Below are 15372 nucleotides of genomic sequence, written 5' to 3' on the forward strand. Positions count from 1 at the left end.
TGATGTGTGAATATTTCATGATGTCTGGTTTTCTTGTTTGACCAATGACAGAGCAGATTTCAAAGTGCTCAATCACATTGTTTGGTTTGACCTCCCTGTAGATACAATTGAAGGGATCTGAACTGACTCATTTCCCTATAGGAAAGAAAAAGAAAAAACAAATGCTTAGGGGTGTCTAAGGCAATGAAAAGTGTGAGCCAAGGGTCACTAGATGCTGCTCTCCTTACCTGCAGCATAAAGTTAAATTAAACTGGATGAATGGTTCAAAAGTTAATAGGAGGTGGTATCACTGGGGTGAGAAAAGAGGGCAAACAGGTATGATTTTATAAGGAAATTCGCCTTAAACATTTAGCAAAAACTGCAAGTGTGATATGCAAAATCGAACACCGGTGTATATATATATATATCTATATCTATCTATATATATATATAGATATAGATATATATATATAGATATATATATATATATATATATATCTATATCTATCTATATATATATAGAGATATAGATATATATATATATAGATATATATATATATATATAAATAAATAAAAGTCTTTTCTAAGTGTAACTGAAAATCACTCAGTTTCCATCTGCTGGCTCAAGGTAATAGTTTTTAGTTTGAATGACTAGAACAAATAACGTAACACATCACATTCTAAAGGTAACAAATTAGCATGCAGAGCTAAGTCTGAAGAAAATTATATTGTACTCACATAATTACTCTCAAATAAAATAGAGCAGCAAACTACCCCACTATGCCTCTTTACCTGTGAAATGGTGCGATATTGAAACTATTCACATATTGTTACCTTAGGCAGTAACTCTGAAACAGCCATGTGGATGCACATGTACGCAGGCTTGCGCCAAAGGACACGGCAATATTATAACATATGCGTGTATACGCAAACATGGTATAAAATAGGATGTACGTGCATACATGTGCGCACAATTTTCTATGGACGCGCGCAAAAGTCGCTTCTACCGTGTAAGTGGGGGGATTTTAGTAGAGTTGTGCGCCAACCCAATTACCAGTTTCCCCAGTTCATTCCCAGTTTGCCCAGGTAAAGGATAGGACTTCCTAACCCCCCTAGTTATCTAGCTTATCTTTTACCCTATTAGCCCCAACCCTTTAAACCCCACTAGTCTCTGTTTTATTTTCAGGACTTACACTCCATCCATAGCAAAAGTAAAGTTATACAGTAGGGGACCCTCACAAATGTTTGTACCGTAAATACTTATGTGTAGATTTCCTTGAGAAATGTAGGAATGCTCATGCCCCACCCAGACCATGCCCAGACCCTGCTTTTGCAAACATATTTTTATTCACGTACTGGAAGATATGCGGGTACTTGTGTGCTTTTTAAAATCCACGCTCCGTGCAATGGCCTGACTTCTGTGCATTTGGAGACATTATCCCAAAGATACATAGGGTTATACTGCTTTTTTGTATTCTATTGTGACTTTCACATGAGCACAATGAACACAATTAAAAAATAAATCCATGTTTAGACCCATGATTATAAAGAAAATTTTGGTATTATTTGTCAAGTTATTGAACAGGCATCAATTTTCTCTACCAGGTATGAGGTCTGGTGAGCCACCCACTCTACATTGGCGGTCAAGAGACCGCCAATGTAGAGTGGGTGGCTCACCAGAACGATGGCTACTGCCCGGAGACAATACCCTTATTAAATAAACATACAGATGCTTACTGTGACTCCAACATCGCTCTAAGCTTCAACGGCAAGAGGAAATGTGGAAAAAAGGATTTGCAATCACAAAGAGGGGAGTGGCTGGCTTGTTACGGCGGTTACTACCCCAAACCAAATAAGCCTAATACTTCACTTTCCAAGCATATACAGCATAGTTCTCTGCTTCAACGGCAGGGGAGAAGAAAAGAGGGTTTGCACTCACAAAGCGGGGAGTAGCTGGCTTATTACGGCGGTTACTACCCCAAACCAAATGTGCCTGATACTTCGCTTTCGATGCATATCCAGCATGGCTCTCTGCTTCATGGCATGGGAGAAAGGCTGATACATCAAGCATTTCCAGCATAGCTCTCTGCTTCAACAGCAGGGGAATAAGAAAAGCTGAGGCTTCACGCATATCCAGAATAGCTTCAACTGCAGGGGAGAAGAAAAAAAAAAAAAGATTCGCACTCACAAAGCAGGGAGTAGCTGGCTTGTTACGGCGGTTACTACCCCAAACCAAAAGGGCCTGATACTTCACTTTCAATGCATAACCAGCATGGCTCTCCGCTTCAACGGCAGGAGAGAAGAAAAACAACCAATAGGGGCTGTATGACATAGTCTGGGTAAAGGGAATAAACATGGGTGTAGCTTGCTTATTGCAGCGGTTACTACCCCTACTACCCCTAACTAATCAAGCTAGGTATTTCACTTGGATGCAGCTCCATCACTGCTCTCTACATTAATGGTGGGGGTGGAAGGGAAATAGAACCAAGAGTTAAGAGAAAAAGATAAGTATGAGAGAAAAAAATGTGTGAAGCTTGCTGGGCAGACTAGATGGGCCATTTGGTCTTCTTCTGCCGTCATTTCTATGTTTCTATGTTTCTGTGCTGATGAACAGAAGATTTCTGTGATACATTGTTGTGGATTGATCTTTGAATAGTAATTATGAACTTTTCCTCCAGGAACTAGTCCAAATCCCTTTTAAACCCCAAAATTGCTAAATGCCTTGATCACATCCTCCAGTAATGGATTCCACAGTTTGATTGTGCATTGAGTGTAAATATACTTCTTCCAATTTGCTTCAAATCTGCTGGTTGTTAGTTTGTCCCCTTGTTTTAGTATTATTTGAAAGAGTAAATAACTGACTGCTATTTATGTATTCCATCCTATACACGATTTTATATATTTCTATCATTCTCCTTTCAGCCATCTCTTTTCCATGCTGAATCATTCTATGTCAAACACATTTTCAGAAGTAGGCATTTTCCATATTTTTATAAATGCAAAAAGCCTACTTTCATAGAAATATAGAAACATAGAAAAGACGGCAAAAATGGACCAAATGGTCCATCCAGTCTGCCCAGCAAGCTTATGCTAGCATATGCTGCGCAGAGTAGGTTATGCCTATGTTGTTACTTTCCCAGACCATAAAAGTCAGGGCCCTCGTTGGTTGCTGTTTGACTCCAATTCCCCTTTTCCCCCTGCCATCAAAGCAGAGAGCCATGATGGAGTTGCATCAAGATTATGAAGGCTTATTGGTTAAGGATAGTAGTAACTGTGACATCAGCAAGTTACCCTCATGCATTCTTTTCTTCATTTTCATCCTCTAGCCTTTAGAGATCCAGTATTTATACCATGCCCCTTTGAAGTCTTTCAGTTTTCGTCTTCACCACTTCCTCCAGAAGAGCATTCCAGGCATCGACCACCCTCTCCGAGAAGAAATTTCCTGACCTTGATTCTGAGTCGTTCTCCCTGGAGTTTCGTTTGGTGAACCCCTAGTTCTACTGATTTCTTTCCAACGAAAAATATTTGTCGAATGTGCATCACTAAAACCTTTCAGGTATCTGAAGCTCTGTATCATATCTCCCCTGCACCTCCTTTTTCTAGGGTATACATTACATAGATTCTAGCAGAGTGCTAAATTAGAATAAAGAATGGGGAGAGATCAGACTAATATAAGATTACCCCAAAGAGAAAAGTCTGATTGTTGAGTGATCCAGTTGGTACTATTTTGATCTCTTTTATCTTCTGTACAGTAACTTCTGAAATGCATGCTATATATTAAGCCTCAACAGGTAATTCTGCAATATCTAAAATGTTCCTGCTGGCATATTCATTTCCTCTGCCATCAGTGCTACCAGATTACATCCTTATGTCTATTGTCCCTATTAGACAATTCATTTTGCAATAAAACTATTGGTTTTAATTTGCACTTTTTCGTTGTCTTTAAGAGGATACATTCTGCAATACAATGTACAAAGACTTGTAATTTTGCTAAAATCCAAGGTTTAAATCTGATACATTGTATTAAGCAACATGATATAACTAGAAATCAACCAAAAATGTATGCTATTTTTTTTTTTTTTGTTATTAAAGGTTTTTATTGAAACAACAACAGAATGAAACCTACAGATCGGAGCAAACAAACAGTAAATGCGATATACAGAATAAACTGCACAAAGCTGCGAACAAAACCGGGTACAGTTGTAGGTGCAGCATAGAGTATCAAAACCAGGTTGTTTACATTTAAGGAATATGGTATCCCCCCCCCCCCCCAGCTGCACAATGAATAGAAAAGCATAGCATACATGGAATCACACAATAGAAGATAGATGTACCTATGGGTTACTCCCACAAGAATGAAGAAAAAAAAAAAAAGAAAAAACACAAAGGGCTCCCACCCCCAACATAGTATTTAAGGAGAAAGACCCCCTGGGGTACTAGAAAGCCATTTCTGGTACGGATGCCAAATGGATGCAAAGCGGGAAACTGTCTTATTTTTGTATGCTGTAATTTTGGATAATAAATAAATTTTCCGCACTCTGTTGTGAATGTCCTTTATCTTGGGAGTTCTGGTATCTTTCCATAAACGTGCAATCTCACAGCGGCTGGCAGTAGAGACAAATAGAACTAACTGATTAGTATCCTGCGAGAGCCCAGTGGGTGCCAAGCCCAACAACGCCTGAGCAGGGGTAAGAGAGGGCAACCTACAACCTCGCCAACAAGTATCTGGATATAAAGGCAAGAAGGTATGTAGCTGTGAGGGGCATTTGTACCAGCGGTATAAAAGCTTGTACGAGTTCTCAATAAGAGAGGCAGCAATATGTCCCCTGCCCAGCCGCCGAAAGATCAACTTCCATATCTGAGGGATCCAGCTGACCTGGAGGTCCCGCTCCCAAGCCTTCTGAAAGGTGGAAAGAGGAGGGTCCTGTACCAGTAACATTTTATAGAACCGGGATAACATTTTGGGGCAACTATGAGCCTTCTCACATAGTGTCTCAAAAGCAGAGGGCTCCTGAGCGAGGGGAGAACAAAGCCCGGTGGCCTTAGCAAAATGTGCCAATTGCAAATAAGGATACAAAGCCGACTCAGGTAAGTCATAGGCTCGCTGAAGCTCGGCAAAAGAGCGTAAAGCTGTAGATCCCCAAACATGTCCCCACGTCGTGATGCCCCGTCTTTTCCAATCTAAAAAAATTGAGCTCTCACAGCCCGGACGGAAAGCTTTATTATAATATAAATGGGTACTAGCATGTATTCCCTATTGCCCACCAGTAGATTACCACAATGACGCCACAGGTGAAGCAGCATAAGTGTAGAGGGAGGTAACACCGCCCCCGGATTCACCGTTCAGGTGTGCTTAGGCTGCCATATAAGGCTGCCTATCGGAACAGAGCCAAGAAGTTCCTGATTAAAAAGAACCCACAGCTTCTGCCGACGAGAGGATTGTAAATCCACCAGTTTTTTAAACTGAGCAGCTCGAAAGTAGCGGATAAGATCCGGGACTCTAAAAATGTATGCTATTTTACTTGGATTTACTTTGTGATTTTTCTCATAAGTTGATGCAAGGTAGGGTTGGTACAGAGACACTTATAGCTCCAAGATAGGTCCTGGGTTCAATTCTTGGCATGGCTTCTGATTCTCGGGCTGGCTAGATATGCTGCAGAGTCAGTGGTCACAGCTCTTGGGGGAAGGAGTCTTGGCTATTGCTCAGTGGTATCACCTAGTGGCCAGACTTAGGAGCTATGTTAGCAAGGGATATATAATAGGGGAAATACTCCAGATAATTGCAAATAAAGGCTCATGGCATCGTAACCCAATAAAGGCCAATTTCAACTTTTGTTTTAGAAACCCAAAATAACAGAAGGAAACTGCAGGGCAAGAAAAAAAAAGAAAAGTAAATACAGTTGATACAAGGTACTGCATGAATAAGAAGCAAATGCAAAAAACAAAATACATGAAAAAATTTAGCTGCAATGTTTTTCCAATAAGCTTTGGTTAAATGTACTCCTTGCTATCTCTCCTATTCCAGAAACATCTGGCTGGTTTTTACATTCTCTTCAGATTCCCAACTTCAAAGAGTTATAAAGAACAAATGGCAGATGAAATTTAATGTGGATAAGTGCAAGGTGATGCATATAGGGAAAAATAACCCATGCTATAATTACACGATGTTGGGTTCCATATTAGGTGCTACAACCCAAGAAAGAGATCTAGGTGTCATAGTGGATAACACATTGAAATCGTTGGTTCAGTGTGCTGCGGCAGTCAAAAAAGCAAACAGAATGTTGGGAATTATTAGAAAAGGAATGATGAATAAAACGGAAAATGTCATAATGCCTCTGTATCGCTCCATGGTGAGACCGCACCTTGAATACTGTGTACAGTTCTGGTCGCCGCATCTCAGGAGAGATGTAGTTGCGATGGAGAAGGTACAGAGAAGGGCTACCAAAATGATAAGGGGAATGGAACAACTCCCCTATGAGGAAAGACTAAAGAGGTTAGGACTTTTCAGCTTGGAGAAGAGACGACTGAGGGGGGATATGATAGAGGTGTTTAAAATCATGAGAGGTCTAGAACGGGTAGATGTGAATCGGTTATTTACTCTTTCGGATAGTAGAAAGACTAGGGGACACTCCATGAAGTTAGCATGGGGCACATTTAAAACAAATCGGAGAAAGTTCTTTTTTACTCAACGCACAATTAAACTCTGGAATTTGTTGCCAGAGAATGTGGTTCGTGCAGTTAGTATAACTGTGTTTAAAAAAGGATTGGATAAGTTCTTGGAGGAGAAGTCCATTACCTGCTATTAAGTTCACTTAGAGAATAGCCACTGCCATTAGCAATGGTTACATGGAATAGACTTAGTTTTTGGGTACTTGCCAGGTTCTTATGGCCTGGATTGGCCACTGTTGGAAACAGGATGCTGGGCTTGATGGACCCTTGGTCTGACCCAGTATGGCATTTTCTTATGTTCTTAGGTTCTGGTCCCCCAAAATAAAATTGTGAGCGGCAGGAGGCACCAGTAATACTGTCCTTATTTGACTGCTAATGTTCGGTACCTGTAGGAAGCTCAGTAAGAAAAATTTTTTCATGTAAGGGAAACTCACCTTTTGTCAATGACTCCTCTGGGCATCTGGTGCAAGAAATTAGTATGCTCCATTCATGACAGAGAACATTGCTCTCATCTCTAAAAGGTGTTCACCGAAATTGCAAATACCAAGGCAGTACCCACTATTCTAATTAGCAGGTGGGCAACCAAAGTAGACAAAATATCTATTCTTATTACTAAAATTCCACTCTTTGCACAGTGATAAACATGCCAATAATTCACAAGCAATGAAATGTCACAAGAGAAAATTTGTATTATCTATCTCTATAAGCATCCGGCCCTAAATCAGGGATTTTCAACCCAGTCCTCATTCTACCTAAAGTTCTTTAATACAGGTATTGTTCACTTTTATTGCATCCCCTCCTCTCAAAGCATTCTGTGCATCCGCCATTATGATACATTTACACACATACGTATTCTTACTTTTTAATGTATATCCTTATATACACTAAATCCAACTCAAATGTGTACATCCTGGGTGCAAACAGAATTTTTGCTCATTAATTAGACCTCATACATAGGCATCTTATAATGCTAAATAGCATGGTAATAAAATTATTAAAGCCCAATATAATAATCTGAGCCTCTTACACGATGGAAGTATGGCATTTCTTCGCACTACCAAGCTATCAAGCTAAGTAAAACCCTTTGGAATTTTTGAATAATTGAAGAAAATTTACGTATATGATTCATTTTAACTCTCACTATTTGGTGGACAAGTTTTGCACTGAAGCAAAAAAAACGTCATTACTTGACCTATGATTATATCTTTTGGTGCATTTATTACAATGCTATTTAGCATTATAAGGTGCCTATGTATGAGGTCTAATTAATGAGCAAAAATTCTGTTTGCACCCAGGATGTACACATTTGAGCTGGATTTAGTGTGGTACATCAGTTCTTATTCTCTGTGGTTACTGATACGGCTGATACCACCGCCCTAACAGCTTGAGAGAATTGCTGTGACTATCCTTATATACACATACAGGGGTACATTTTAAAACACAGCGGCCTCGGAGGGAACTTTCCTTCCGTCTCCCCCCACCTTCCCCTCCCCTCCCTAACCCACCCCCCCAGCCCTATCTAAAAACCCCCTCCACCTCTATCGCACAAGTTATGCCTGCCTTGCGCGCCGGGCCGGCCGCCACACGCCATGTTCCGGTCCGGGGGCTGGTCCGGAGGCCGCGGCCACACCCCCGGAACGCCCCCAGGCCGAAACCACACCGCGGCACCGCCCCCGGATGACGCGCTGACCGTGTCACGCCCCCCCGACACTCCCACCCCAAGAAAGCCCCGGGACTTACATGCGCGCCGGAAACCTATGCAATATAGGCTCGGCATGCGCAGGGCCGTTTTAGAAGGGTTACGCGTGTAACCCTTTTAAAATCCGGCCCACATTGTCTTTATTTTTGGAAATATTCACATATTTATATGTATGTACATCATTTTGGTTTTATATTTTATAATTTATTTATGATTTTAATTTATTATATATGTACTGTTCTTTTGTATTTACATATATTTATGTATGTGTGTTTTTATACTTGTTATTAGTAGCCCCTGAGGCAGCTCCTTGAAGAGCGAAACTCGGCCAGTTGGCAAGATTTAATAAAAGTCCTTTTTATACCGATCCTTCTTAGTTTTTATCGCTGTATAGCTATTGTGGATCGGCTTCCACTTTGTTTTTTGCAAATCTCTCTCATGCATATTTATTGTGAATATCCTGAAAAACCTGACTGGGTAGGTGTGTCCTGACAATGGCCCTAAATAATATTTTGAAAAAACATGGCTTATGTCTATGAAGTAACAATAAAATATATTTTCAGATTAAACTTGTAACTTCAAATTGGCTTATCTCAAATTAAATGTACTGCGCCTGATGTAGTTATCATGCATAAAATAAGCAAATTTTCCCTCTGCTTAACAATGATGCCTAAAAATAAAAATTTATCTGAGTTAATATGCCTTTAAGCAGGAGGTCAAGTATATTAATTTTACTTGGTAATAGAACCAAATAAGAGATTTATTTTAGCTCAAATTAACTGTTCAGTGTTCCTAGGAAACCCATTGGATTTTTTTCTCCTGCTTACCTTTCCCCACATTGAAGTCGCATGAGCTGATTGGATGGCTATAACAACAAAAAAATGCAAATGTGAATGTTAAATGTGTATATTACTAAAGTACAATTCACAAATAAAATCTGATAGAAGTTTTAATAAATTATCTGATAAATCAATTCTTAAAAGGTGGTAATTATATTACTTGAATTATATCTAGAATACTACTACGGATGAATGGCATTATGACTGTTTTTGAAAAAATGTAAAACTAGTTATAACTGGTGATATAAAATTGTTTTATGGGTTTTTCTGTTCTGTATTCTGGTACTAGTTTTGTAAAAACTCAATTGTTTTGCTTTTTGATTAGTTAAAAGCTAAGGGAAATATGTGGATATTGTTGCAAATGGCCTTTCACATCTATTTAGCATTATTAGTGGGTAGGCACATGGAAATAAACAACAGACTGGCTTTTATTTTCTTAAGATATACAGCACTTTACCATTAATAACTATACAGCCCAACACAGAAAAATGCAATTCTATACTGCATTAAAAAATATATATACAATATGTAATAATTTAAAATGTTTCAAAAGCCAAATAATACAAGACAGTTTAAATATGGATTCTTGAAGTTAAGGAGATTGATGTGGGAGTGGATGAGGAAGAAAGGGAAGTTAAAACAAGTTATAATGCTCACACCTGCCCTCCCCTTCACAAGAAAAATTATAACTCAAATATTTATTATGGGCACCATGCGGCTGATACGAGACAAACAGAATCATGCTGTAGAGAAAAGTTGGTATTTTTAGGAAGGCACGATCTCCTCTTGCCAATGGTGGTGGCACAAGGGGGACAAATGAAACAGGGTGGGGGGTAGGGAGAATAAAGGTACAAGAAGTAAACAGGTGGAGGGTGGGGCTGAGCTGATGTGTGGAAGGAAGGAGAAAAATAAAAAATACGGAGAGAGGAATAAGGGAATAATTTGGTGTGGGGGAAGGAAGGAAAGCATGGACTCAAAGGAGTGGATGGAGGGGTAAGGAAGCAAGCTGGATGGGAGAAAGTAAGGAGGACAAAGGAAGAAGAAATTAAGCTGATTTGGCAGGAGAACAGGGTTCCCCCTCTATGGCTCAGGTCACAAACTTAAGATAGAGTGGAGCAGGATTTTCCTCTCCCAACAGCAGTACAAGTTGAAATTCCAGGGACATTGATTTCCTGAAGTTATCAAGGGTAGAGCGAGGAAGTATAGGCTGCAAAGCAGGCTTCAAATTCTAGGCCAAACACTTTAGTGGTTTTGGGGCTTGGATCCACTTGGTTCCAAAGCCTTGCCTTACATTTTACCATCTGGTTTTCTACCCATCTCTAGGTAAATTAACAAAGTAGTAGTAATGCATGGATTATTTTTCCCTATATGCATCACTTTGTACTTGTCCACATTAAATTTCATCTGCCATTCAGATGCCCAATCTTCTAGTCTCGCAAGGTCCTCTTGCAATTTATCACAATCCGCTTGTGATTTAACTATTCTGAATAATTTTGTATCATCAGAAAATTTGATAACCTCACTCGTCGTATTCCTTTCCAGATCATTTATAAATATATTGAAAAGCACCGGACCAAGTACAGATCCCTGAGGCACTCCACTGTTTACCCTTTTCCATTGAGAAAATTGTCCATTTAATCCTGTCTTTTAACCAGTTTGTAATCCACAAAAGGACATTGCCTCCTATCCCATGACATTTTAGCTTTTTTAGAAGTCTCTCATGAGGGACTTTGTCAAACGTCTTCTGAAAATCCAAATACACTGCATCTACTGGTTCACCTTTATCCACATGTTTATTAACCTCTTCAAAAAAATGAAGCAGATTTGTTAGGCAAGACTTTCCTTGGGTAAATCCATGTTGACTGTGTTCCATTAAACCATGTATTTCTATATGCTCTGTGATTTTGATCTTTAGAATAGTTTCCACTATTTTTCCAGCACTGAAGTCAGACTCACTGGTCAATAGATTCCCGGATCGCCCCTGAGTAACTGAAAGTGTCCTCTGCTTGCATTGCCATAAGGATATATCCACCAATGAATAGGTAAATACCACAAAAGCAAGTTGATTGTTACGCAAAACACATTCAAACAGAAATAGGCAAACGTGTGCTGCAGTATAATATGATGCGGTCTGGAATAATCAAATGAATTTTATTTCCAAACAAACCAACACAGTTTGGCATTTAACAAGAATCAGTATTAAATGTATTTTAATTGGAGATTAACTGGTTCTATCGCAACTCAGAAGCAAATTGCAAATACAGTTCCGCCCCCCCCCCCCCCCCCGACAGTGTTTCGCAAGGCTGCGTCAGGAGAGACAATTTTAAAGCAAACAAAGATTCAATTATCTCAGAAATCAAAATAGAAATAAACATTTTTAGAATACAGACCAGCAAAGCTTGGCACAAGTAGAGGATATTAAAAATACATACATACCTGTTTTTACAATAAAGCATTTGTCAGTGGCTTTGACAGCAAGAAAATGAAAGCAACATGGCGGTATATATACAAACAGAACTTGCATGCTAAAATAGACAACCAATGAGAGAGTTTATCAATGGGCGTGACATCATGAATCTTACTTGGCCAGAGAATATTAAACATACATATATGCATGTTTCTGCAATGAAAGTCAAGAGATTTTTGACAGCAGATTTAAAGGTGAAAAGTGAGCAAAGAAGCAGCTTTAAAAGCAGAAACTATATGTAGAAGTGACATAATGGTGTATGTATACACCATTATAATGGTGTATACATACACCATAATGGTGTAATATATACATAATATATTATAATATAATATATTACATATTATATATTATATAATGTATAATATATACATAATATATACATATATATACATAATATATACATAATGGTGTATATATATAAACAGAACCTTTGTTCCAAGATAGACAACCAAAGAGAAAGTTGCTCAGTAAGCGTGATGTCAAATCTTACAACAAAGCAGCCCATTCAATTTCTTTGTTTAAACCAAATAGTGACAGGGTATCCAGTTGCAAAAAGACTAAAGTTTAGAGGTGATGCGGTATATTTATTGTCGAGTTTTATATACCATCGTTCGGTTTCACCATCACAACGGTTTACAAAAGTTTCGATGTTTAACATATTTTCCAAAGATTCATGTGATTGTTAACATACATATTACAGGTTTTATAAACGTAGTTCGTATTTCAAACTATGTGGTTTTCAGTTATGTATGTGTTACGTGCTTGCATTAGTTCCACATGGTTTGCATAGGGCCAGTAGGAGTGAAGTAATATATGAGAGTCATTGGGTGTTTTGGTAGGCTTTGGTAAACATCCAGGTTTTTAATTTTTTTTTGAAGGTTTTTAAATTATGCTGTGTTCTAAGTTCAGTTGGGAGGGTGTTCCAGAGTTTGGGACTTCCTAGGGATATGGCTCTCTTCCGAGTTGAGGTAAGTTGTTTGGAACGAGTAGGTGGAATCTTTAATAGACCTTTGTTGGCTGAGCGGAGGTTTCTGTTTGGGGAGTGTAGTTTTATAGATGTACTTAGCCAGTTTGTTTGTTTTTTGTATATTATTTTGTATAGTATTTTGTATTCTATCTGAATTTTATTGGGAGCCAGTGTAGTGAAATAAGTGTAGGAGTAATGTGGTCGTGTTTTTTAGTTCCAGTGAGTATTCTGGCGGTTGTAGTGGTCAGATGGTGGTGAGAGGTAATTTGAATAGTAGGGAGTTGCAGTAGTCCAGGTTGGAGAAGATGAGTTGTTGAAGGACTGTTCTGAAGTCGTTGGGAGATAGGAAAGATTTTAGACGTCGTAGGGCTAGGAGTTTGTGATATCCATCTTTGATTTTAGAAGTGATGTGGTTCTTGAAGGATAGCTCATCGTCAATTATGACTCCTAGGTTGCAGGCATGAGTGACAGGTGAGATTGCGGCTTTTTGGTTCATGAAGATGAGAGGTGGTAGTTGAGGAGTGTTGTTCTTTCTGTCCAGTATGATTATTTCTGTCTTATCGAAGGTTTAGGATGAGTTTCATGTTGGTTAATAGTTTTATTTTGGTGAGGTAAGTGGCTGTTTTTTTTAGGTGTCTTCCAGAGTGTTGTGTATTGGGATTAATATTTGGATATCATCCGCATATATGAAGTGGGTCAGTTTAAGATTTGAGAGGAAGTGGCATATCGGGAGCAGATAAATGTTGAAGAGTGTTGCAGATAGGGCGGAGCCTTGGGGAACTCCCGTGTCAAGGTTTATTTTCTTTGAGAGGGTGTCGATCGACACTTGGTAGGTTCTTTGTGATAGATAGGATGTGAACCACTGTAGGGTTTTTTCTTTTGCACTAATTTTGGAGAGACGGTCAATCATGATTGAGTGGTTTACTGTGTCGAAAGCTGCTGATAGGTCAAGAAAGACTAAAAGGTAGCTGTGTCCTTTTTCAAAGCCTTTGAGCACGGTGTCATTTAAGGACTGATGAATACCACTATAAGAGCGTCAGATAAGCATCAACAGTAAAAAAAAAAAAAAAAAAAAAAGATGATAGGCTTTGAAAGGAGGACCACTAGAAACAAATGGAATAATGTGTACCTAATACCTTTCAGCTTAGGAAAATGAGCCGAAAGATGGACCAATTGATAAGAAAATCAGAGGGGACCAACAATTTTTAGACAGTGATTATAAGACTGGTCGCATAAATGCAAACTGCACCAATTTTTTTCTTTTACAGTGAAAGTATGCGTGTACTTTCCTTTTGAAAATTATCCAAGGAAAATTATCCACACACATGTACATCTAGTGAAGTGTGAAGATAGTATGGCTTGCTGTCCACTCCAGATAGAAGGCTAAAGTTTTCTTGCAATCTAAACTGTGCAGAGCCTGTTCACCCTGGTGTGAATGAAGCTTGGGGGAAAAGGTAGGCAGGACTATTGACTGGTTCAGATGGAATGATCCATTCCTTGGTGGTAGGCTCCAATGGCACAGAGATGTACTCTGATGGAGTTTGTCTTTAGTCCAGACTCCGAGAGGTGCAGGAAGAAATTGAGTAGCTTTGGTGAGGAGCAAGAGAAGGGATTCAATCCACAGCACTCACACCAAATGGAGAACCTCCTCCAATTCAGGCCATATGACTTCCTAGTGGAAGGCTTCCAGATGCTACCAGGACCAGAGACACATCCTCCAAGAGGTCCAGGGGCTGTAAAATCACCCTCTTAATATCCAAGCCATTAGAGACATGGCCTGGAGGTCAGGATGGCGCAGTCTGCCCTGATCCTGCATGATAAAGTCTGGGAAGATCCTAAGACTGATCACCTCCTAAAAGGAGAGATCCTGCAGGAGTGGGAACCAGATCTATCGCGGCCAATAAGGAGCGATGAGAATCATGGTTCCTTGATCCTGTTAGAGCTTCAGGAGAGTATTTGACACTAATAGAAGCGGAGGATATACATTAAGGAGGCTCATGCCCCAATGGCGGTTGAAGGCATCTGATGCCAGCTTGCCATTCTCCCTGACCAAAGAGCAGAATTGATCTACCTTCCTGTTGTAGGGGGAAGCAAAGAGATCCGCATCTGGGGTTCCTCAAAGATGGAAGATCCAATCCTCAACCTCCTCCTTCAGGGACCATTCGTGGGGATGAAATGAATGACTCAGGCCATCTGTCACTACAATCTCCATTCCTGGCAGGTACATGGCTCACAGCAGGGTGACCTGGGACATAGCCCATGTCCAGATCTGGACAGCTTCCTGGCAGAGGAGGAACGATCTCATGCCTCCCTGTTTGTTCAAGTACCACATCAATACCTGGCAGTCAGTCTGAATGAGGACCACTTTTTGTTGGCCAGGTGATCCTGAAACATCCAAAGCACATATTGGATCGCCTGAAGGTCCAGGAGGTTTATATGCAACTGTGCTTCCTGCAGAGACCAATCAATCCTGGGTGCGGGGGCCCCCCAGCCCAGATAGGAAGTGTCCGTGGTGAGAACAACTTGAGGGGAAGCCTGGAAGGGAACCCCTGGTCTCTAAGTTGGATAGGGTCTTCCACCATGACAAGGAGACCTGGAGCGGTTGAGAAACCCTGATGTGCACCCGCAGGTCCTGAGTGGCCTGCCACCACTGAGACCACTGCGCCCTGCACATGTGTAGATGAGCGAAGGGAGTGACATGGACGGTTGCAGCCATGTGTCCCAACAGGCACAGTATACAGTGCGCTGA

At 40.0% G+C, this 15372-nt stretch overlaps 1 protein-coding gene across 12 annotated transcripts in view; it reads right to left on the reverse strand.

Annotated features, from left to right (window-relative positions):
* The window catches only part of ZBTB20 (zinc finger and BTB domain containing 20), a 1517062-nt gene that overhangs the window by 645250 nt on the left and 856440 nt on the right, over positions 1-15372 (reverse strand). Inside the window, exon 4 of one of the 12 annotated variants that reach the window (XM_029578311.1) lies at positions 9175-9212. The exons of the other annotated variants lie outside the window; for them this stretch is intronic. The gene's annotated coding sequence lies outside the window, so the exon portion shown is untranslated. The remainder of the gene's footprint in view (positions 1-9174; positions 9213-15372) is intronic. 12 annotated transcript variants of the gene reach the window in all.

The sequence above is a fragment of the Rhinatrema bivittatum genome, chromosome 15 (genome assembly GCF_901001135.1).
Source record: "Rhinatrema bivittatum chromosome 15, aRhiBiv1.1, whole genome shotgun sequence".
Classification (NCBI taxonomy): Eukaryota; Metazoa; Chordata; class Amphibia; order Gymnophiona; family Rhinatrematidae; genus Rhinatrema; species Rhinatrema bivittatum.